The sequence below is a fragment of the Canis aureus genome, chromosome 5 (assembly GCF_053574225.1).
Source record: "Canis aureus isolate CA01 chromosome 5, VMU_Caureus_v.1.0, whole genome shotgun sequence".
Classification (NCBI taxonomy): Eukaryota; Metazoa; Chordata; class Mammalia; order Carnivora; family Canidae; genus Canis; species Canis aureus.
The window spans coordinates 54,054,165-54,062,531 of record NC_135615.1 but is presented as its reverse complement, the minus strand read 5'-3'; the positions used below and the strand labels follow the sequence as shown (position 1 = coordinate 54,062,531).

Genomic DNA, 8,367 nt, shown 5'->3' with positions numbered 1-8,367 from the left:
AGAGGTAGGAAAGAGGGGGAGGACAGAGACTGTTAAATGCTATTCTATGGAAAATACATTTCGGATAAAGCCTTAGAGACATGAAAAGCCAACGAAGGGCTCAAAGCAGGTGAGTGAGTGGCCAATCCTGACAGAGGATCCACGAGGCCAGGATCTGGGCAGCAGGCTGAGGTTCTGGTGCAGCCCTCCTGCCCATTCTGCTGCAGGCTGTGGGTGGACCCCAGCAGGGCCCCAGCTGTCCCATCCACCTGTATTGCTAGGGCCAGCAGGGCCCAAGCACATCCGGAATAAATGAGTGCATAAAGAAAGAAATGGTGCTTTGTGATTAAAATGAATGTTTTTTAAAACTAAAAAAAAAAGTTGAAATGACGTTTGCATCCAGGATACTGCCCTGAAGAGGAGAGAAAACAGATTCTGAGAGATGTGAGTTTGAGTCTGAGATCTGCTCTGTGACACAGAGGAAGCTACTTTGCAAGTTCTAGTTTCTTCATACTTAAAAACAAAAAAAAAAAAAAAGGGGAAACTGGTCTCCAGGACCTTTAAATTCCTCCGAGGGTTAACATTCTTATTTGTTCTGAATCTCTAACTCTTCCTGGGACGCCTAGTGTCAACCAGCTTCACGATTGGGATACCTTACATATCACAATGAATCAAATAGGAATGTGTCCTTCTTTGGAAAGCTTTTATGGAAAATGTGAACTCTGAGAAAGGGTTTGGAGGACAGAAGGAGGTTCCCAGTTAATTAGAATCTTATGGTGACCACAGTGAAGAATACTATGAAAATATACTAGCTTGGGGGAGACGGGCGAGCAAAAGGGCAAAAATAAAAGAGTGGGCAAAGCATGGGATCATGCCTCAGTTCCTCCCAAGCATGCAAGCAGCCCTATGCTGCCATGTGTAAATTCAGAATTCAAGTCATGGTAGGTATACTGAAACAGCCATGCTTTAAGATTTTGGAAAGATAGCATCTCTCTTTCTCTCCCTCTCCCTGCCCCCACTCCAACACACATACACCCCACCCCCTTTTCTCCATCTACCTCCTTTATTTTTTTCCCAGGGGGTAACCCCATATGACCCAGAATATCCTCTTCTTGGCTCCTACATCTCCAGTCCATCAAATGTACATCTCATTTAATGAAGAGTTCAAAGATCAATACGGCAAATACATTAAAATGTCCCTGGCTTTGTAGAAAGGCCTTCTCATCTGGCTAGGAAGTTACCCATGATTCTGCACAAGTCAGACACCCCCAGGAGAAGAGCAAGGGATGCACTGAATCTGCCTTTCCCTGTCTGCGTTTATGCTCCACAAGGGCCACAAGGGCCACAAGGGCACATCCCTCATGAGACTGTGGGGAGGAGCCACTCTGTTACCGACGCATGTGAAATTTCCAGCACATTCTATTTTAGAAGAGACCAAGGCTCTCAGGAAGAAAGGAGGCCGACTGGCAGACAACCCTATAAACTTATATTCCATAGTGTCTTTGCACTTCATATTCAGTGGGAAGCTCTTCATACTTCTCATGGTCTGTTTCATTTCCTGTTAGGAAAAAAGTAGCTAGACCCTCTGGGGATCCATGTCTCACCAATAAAGGGAGCCAATCAATCAACTGGGTTTTTAAAAAAGTAATTAATACACTTATTTTTTTTAAAAAAATTTAGAGGTTTTACTTACTTATTCGGAGGGGGGCGGGGCAGATAGAGAGGGAGAAGCCAGCTCAATCCCAGGACCCCAGATCATGACCTGAGCCGAAGGCACATGTTTACTGACAGAGCCACCCCGCTGCCCCTAGACTTTATTTTTTCAGAGTTTTGCCTGTATAGAAAAAATGAGGAGAAAGTCCAGGATGCACTCCTATTTTCCCTGCGCAGCCTTCACTTCTCCCAATTAACATGCATTAGCATGCTGTATTTGTTTCAACCAATGAGTGAATGTTGGTGCGTTACATTAACTAAAGTCCATCATCTGCTTTCCAGTTCACGCTTGGTGTTGTACATTCCGTGGCTTTTGACAAATGTGTAATGATGTGTCCACTGCTACAGTCTTAATGTAGAGTAGTTTTACTGCCCTTAAATCTCCCATGCTCCATCTAATTTTTCCCTAACCAATTTTACTGTCTCTATTGATTTATCTTTTCCAGAATGTTAGATAGTAGGAATTATACAGGATGCAGTCTTTTTCGGCAGGCTTCTTTCACTTTGCTGTATGCATTTAAGTTTCCTGTGGGTCTTTTGTGGCTTGATAACTCAATTCTTTTTATACTTGAACAATGTTCCATCGTCTGGATGTACCACAGTTTGTTTACCTACTCACCTACAGAAAGAGATTTTGGCTGATTCCAAGTTTTGGCAATTATGAGTAAAGCTACTATAAACATTTGTGTGTGTGTGTGTGTGTGTGTGTGTGTTTAATGTGAACATCTTTTCAATTCACTTTGGTAAATATCAAGGTGTGCAAAGATCACGTGCTAAGAATATGTTCATAGCTGCAAGAAACTGCCAAACTCTCTTCCAAAATACATTCTGTATTCCTGCAGCAATGAATGAGAGTTCCTGTTAATCCCCATCCTCGCCAGCACGGTGGTGTGAATGTTCTGGATTTGAGCCATTCTAACCGGAGGTTAAGTGATATCTCAATGTTGTTTTAATTTGCATTTCCCTAATGACTTATGATGTGGAACATCTTTTCCTATACTTTTTTGCCATCTGCATATCCTTTTGGTGAAGTGTCTGTTCAGATCTTTTGCCTATTTTTTAATTGAGTTGTTTCCTTATTATTGACTTTGAAAAGATTTTGGTGTATTTTGGAATGGTAGGTTTTAATGAGCTCTTCCTGCTGTGACAAGAGTTGCGAGGCCATAGAGTACATACTAAGTGTATCCTGCCCTCATTGGGCTCATTATCTAGTTGAGCATTAGGACGCAAGTTAACACACATAAACAGAGAAGAAGGTAAGGCCACAGGTGACTGGTCATTATAAATGCATTTGTTTTAGTTTATATAATAGAATATGAATCCCCTGTTTTACAGTCTTTTAATTTATGAGATAGAATAGAAAACCCGTTTTATAGTCTTGTGGGCAGAATGGAGTCTCTCAGTGAGCCATATTTCCTGGGTTTCTTTATCTTTCCCCACCCTTCCATACATACATGGCAATCAAAGGGCTAGTGTTTGATGTTATTGGGGACCACACATTTTTAAGTTGTTTCCTAAAGTTTGTCTTATCATAAAATTTTATTTTAAGCTTTCAGGCAGAGAGTTTTATATTTAACATCCTAGCTTAAGTCAGTGGAAGCATGTATGAGTTTTCAACTATTGAGCTTTTTCTTTATTTGTTTTTGTTTTGTTTTGATTTTTGTTTTTCTTAGAAAAGGGACTTTGAAGAAAGGAAGACTAGGAAATGTCCATCCTGCTCATCTTAACAGGGAGAAAAATCAGAAACATTCACCCTGTCGACATTAGGAAGGAATATTCAGAGTCCTAGAGATTTTCCTGGAAACTTTTCTCTACCACTCCATTTGAGCAATGAGGTGAGCTTAAAGGAAAGGAAATGCCAGCCCTCTTCAACGATCTGATTTTTCAGTGACAAAGAACCACTGCAATCACTTACCACTTCCTAGTTCACAAAGCATTATCTCATTTATCCTCATAACAACCCAAGAGTCATGATGAAGAGTTTAATTTCATAGACTAGTAAACAGTCTGAGAAAAGCTCAGGGATTGGTTGAAGAACGTGCCACTGATCTGAAGTACAACTCAAATATTTGACCCCAAGTCCAGTGCTCTAGAGTGAAGTTCAATCTCTGTCTTGTGGTCCAGGTCTGCCTGTCAGGACTTGCTTCCTCTAAGTGACACTGTCTCAAAGGGAGTAAGCCTAGATCACCAAGTCACGTTTAAATTGTGCTTTATAGCTCTCTCTAGTTGACCTACTTATTTATTAATGTCTGTCACATATATTCATATCCAGCTTCCCATTATATTGAATTCATAGAGTTTTTATAGAACACTTCAAATATAACTAAAGACCATATTCACTGTATATATTAAGCAAAATCAAGTAAAAACAGACTAGAATGACTAGTGTGACTTGGATTTTGCTAGGTAAACAGATACTATATATAAGAAATAATATTGGACAATTATAAACCAAAATCTTTAGAGATTATGGTTGTGTAATGGCATTATGAAAAATTTTAAATTATCTTTTTTCTATTTTTCCCCAAATTTACTATAGTAACACGTTACTTTTATTTTTTTTTTTTTATTTTTATTTTTTTTTTTATTTTTTTTTTTGTAACACGTTACTTTTATAATTAGGGTTAAAAAAAAAAAGATAAGTAAATGTCAATAAAATGTTACTATACCCTTCTGTGCTATAAAATTCTCCAAACTTCTTAGGGCTCACCATAGCTGGGGACCAATATTTCTATCATTCCTTCTCTACAAGGAGAACCTGTCATGAGCATGCATCGCAGGGAACTAGCATCAGAAGCCCATCAGCCTGAACCCCTCAAACCCTGCCTCTCCAAGCCCCTCGGGGCAACACAAGAGCCAATATGCATTATGTGGGGATTTCACCCAGTGTTCAGGAAGCAAAATTGTCAGCTGCTGGGCTCAGGCTAGGGCTGAAACAACTAGAGAAAACAAAACTCACTTTCAGAATCCAAAAGGTAAAAGCAGACACATGGCCAGCAAGGGCCAAGCAGAACTGGAAGAAAGTAGGAATAAGAAATAGGAGCCAGGCTGGCAATGAAATGAGGAGTGTGGGCAGCTGTTATTAGCAGGCCTGCAATGCCTGAGGTGCCTCCAGCACAGTTGGTTGGTTGGTTATCTTATCCTTTGGCTAGGATGGGAGAGGATGGAAACATCCTGTTTAAAGGGGAAGACAACACGCTTGCATGCCATGAAAACAGACAGAACTGTGTGTGTGTGTATAGGCGTATATAGCTGTACAAAATTGTAGAATTTTATGTCTATCTATCTATTAATTAAAAAAATAATAATTGCAATTACCTAAAGCCTTTGCTGGAAGAGACTGGAGTCCTAGAGATATATTGTAATGTGAAGAACAGAAGAAATCAGGCCATTAGAGCTTCTACTACTATGCGTTAAAAATTTTGGCTATCCAGGATTCCTCTTAATCTGATTTACATGCTCACAGGTTTAATTCTGCTGAGCCCCTTTCTGACACAGTGCAAAATAATCTTTCCACCAGAATTCATATCCTCTGATTCATTCTCCCACTGTCTAGGAAAGTTTGCTCATCTGCCATTCCAAGTGGTTGTTAACGACATACCGCCTCTTCCAGGGGCATCTGCATTTCTTAAAAAAATTTTTTAAATAAATAAATAAATAAATAAATAAATAAATAAATAAATAAATAAGAATGGACAGCCAAAGCTCTCGCATAATGAATCTCTGCTGGCAGGAATTTTATCCATCCTGGTAGAAGAACTAAAGGGCTTTTATGCAGTCTTCCCAAATCATACTACCTGAGAAGACTTGTGAAAGGCCTCTGGTCCTACAAGCAAGGCACACACTTGCTCTGTTATGCCTTAGTTACCACCCATTTGCTAGCTGTGCTTGGTGCAGCATACTTCCTAGAGACTTGCTCAAGCATATTCATTTTATTACAGTTATCCTTAGTGTCTGGGAGCCAGGGCTCTTCTAATTGTTTGGAGTGTAAGATCTTTGTCCAATTACTGTACACACTAGTTTTAAGAACTTTTTATTGATGGAAAAAATGACTCATGGTGGCTTGCTGCATACTGTGTGGTTCTGAGGTCCTGCTACCCAAGGATCTTAATTTTCTCAGGAGCTCTTGGTTCTAATGGCTTCTTCGGCTATTTAGTCCATAAATAGAAAGCATGTTTACTTTTGCCAGAGAGGATTTTTTGTAACTCAAGAGTTTCAATTCTAGAGAAAGAGGAAGAATTTCATGATTAGCCACATGATAGGTTCAGAACAGGAGACATCTTTGAGTGCCCCACCTCCTCAGAACAGGACAAAGTCCTTGACCTTGGGAGAGGGGGAAGGGGAGGCAAAGAGAAATAACATTTCCCTTGACTTGTCATTCCAGACATCTTGAACAGAGGCCATAAACTGGACAAAGGAAAATGAAGACTGCTATTTGGCCTCCCTTGCCTAAGGCCTGGACTAGATCTATTCAATAGAACTTCTGCCTAAGGAATTCAGAGCTGGTGCTAAACAGCATTGTAGGGAAGAAGAGAGATGAATGGGTACAGTCAAGTCTTGGTCGCTCAAGCACCATGTATTGCCATCAAGCAAATACTTTGCTCTGCAAAGTATTTATACCTGAGGTAGGAAAGGAGCTTCTGTTGAGGCTATCATGACTAAATCTGTCTTTTGGGGGTGAAAGTCAAATGTCATTTTCTCTAGGAAGCTTTTGCATCTTTGAGTAGAAAATCTAATGGCAGTTGTTTAAAGTCTCTTCTGGAAAAGACCTGAGTCCTGTGTTCCTTTTCTGGTGCATAGAAGTCTTATAATTACTTGTGTGTCAATATATTCTCTCTACCAGAGTGGAAGCTTCTGCAGAAAACAGATTTGGGAAGAATGAAAACCAAGTGCTTAAAAAACAAAACAAAACAAAACAAAAAACCAAAAACAAAAAACGAATCTTAGTATTTTCAGAAGCTGACCTTTTGTTTCAGAAACTATCTGGAGCTCACTAGGGAGACTGCCTACAAAGAATCTAGGCTACATTTTTGGGGTTTGGAGGATGCTCCATCCTGCAAATAGAGAAGAAGGGTCCCAGAAGTCTTTCTTCCATCCACAGCAACAAAGGAGGGTTTATTGGGATATTGCTGGCAGGTTTAAGGAGAGAGTTTGTGTATTTTGTGTTGTTTTCTTGCTCCATGAGAACTGGTCCGTGTGTGTGTGTGTGTGTGTGTGTGTATGTTTGAAGTCTGCACAGGAAGTTTGGGTTATGAGAGTCTCACTGCTAGATGAATTCCAATGCCCCGTGTGCCTGGGCCAAACCATAGGCCAAGAGCAGTACAGAATGCTGGCCATTGTGTGAAGAAGTGGAACAGGAGGGAAGGATGTGTACTGGCCCAGTGGCAAGGAAGCCAATGGTTTGGGGTCTGGGAGGGAGATGGGTAAGGACATAGTGACAAACTATCATTTAGGATTTCCTTAGCTAGCTCTATTTGTCTAACTTCCAAGGTACCTGGCCATGACCCAGCGTGGTAAGAACATTGCTGTGAGAACCTGGACCAGAGTCACTGTGGAAAAAGATGTTGCCTCATTGTGGAAAGATTTTTACAATCTGCAATTTGCTATAGGCCAGCAATCCTCCCACTGACAGCCTTTTTTGAAAAAAAATTAAAAATAAATTTAGAGTTTATGCATAATAAAAACTTTATGTGCCATAAAAATTGTTTCTCTGGGACTGCATTAGGATCCTGGTCTGAGCCACATCTTCTGTAGCTTGTGTTTGGTGATGTGTTGACTTAATTCTCTAATCCATGCCAAATGAAATAAATAGCCCTATTTTTGATCTGGTAACACAGAGTGGATGGCCAAGGGACTTGTGATCAAAGGTTGTACTCCCTCAAGGACTAACAGTTGAATGCTCTGCTTTAGGATATTGTAGCTTTCAGGCTGGTTGAACGAAGGCATCCAGGCATATGCTTAACATGGAGACATGCAGTAAAGTAACATTAAAACAAATAATTCCGACTATGCCCAACAAGTCATGCGTTGGCTTGAATTAAATATACTTCCATTTGAAGTGGGTCAGCGGAACTCAGAATGTTCCATTTGCATCATCTTAGTTTGTTAGGATTATACTGACCAAAATTAATTGGGTTTGGCTCACACAGTAAGATCAGCTTAATATTTACTCAGTTTTTAAACTCTTCTGGAGAAAGCATACTGAACCAGTTCAGATCAGATACGATATGCACAAAGTCTGAAAATCAGCTACTCCCACTGCCTCTGCCTGGCCCAGAATTCTGACCATCTCCAATTCTGGAAGAATCTAATCTGTTTGTCATTTAAGACAGCTGTGACCTCCTCCTGTGCATCTCTGTTAGGGACCCAAGTCCTACACCCAGTCTCACCAGCATTTCTGCCAGCTTTCACTTTACTAAGACTCGGCTATTGAATTTAGAGATGTGTTCCCATCTCCTCTGATGCCACTGTCTTCACATAAATGTTTCCCTGCTCATAGGGAATTCCAGAAACTTCTCAAATCACAATACCAAAGGAATTCATAGGGTAATTGAAAACTATCAAACGTGGAGCAGACTTTTTAACAAAAACAACAAAAAGGATACATTTCAAGGAGGAATAAGTGTTATTGCTGTTTTTCTCAAGGGGTTTGGATGAATTTCTTTAGAAATTGTG

General features: G+C 40.2%; 1 long non-coding RNA gene across 1 annotated transcript; it reads left to right on the top strand.

Moving 5' to 3' along the window:
- The first annotated feature begins 3,369 nt into the window (after window positions 1–3,369).
- Window positions 3,370–7,383, top strand: LOC144313447 (uncharacterized). The gene is made up of 3 exons (XR_013379093.1): window positions 3,370–3,527; window positions 6,077–6,317; window positions 7,183–7,383. It is a non-coding gene; the product is annotated as an uncharacterized LOC144313447 (long non-coding RNA).
- Window positions 7,384–8,367: the final 984 nt, after the last annotated feature.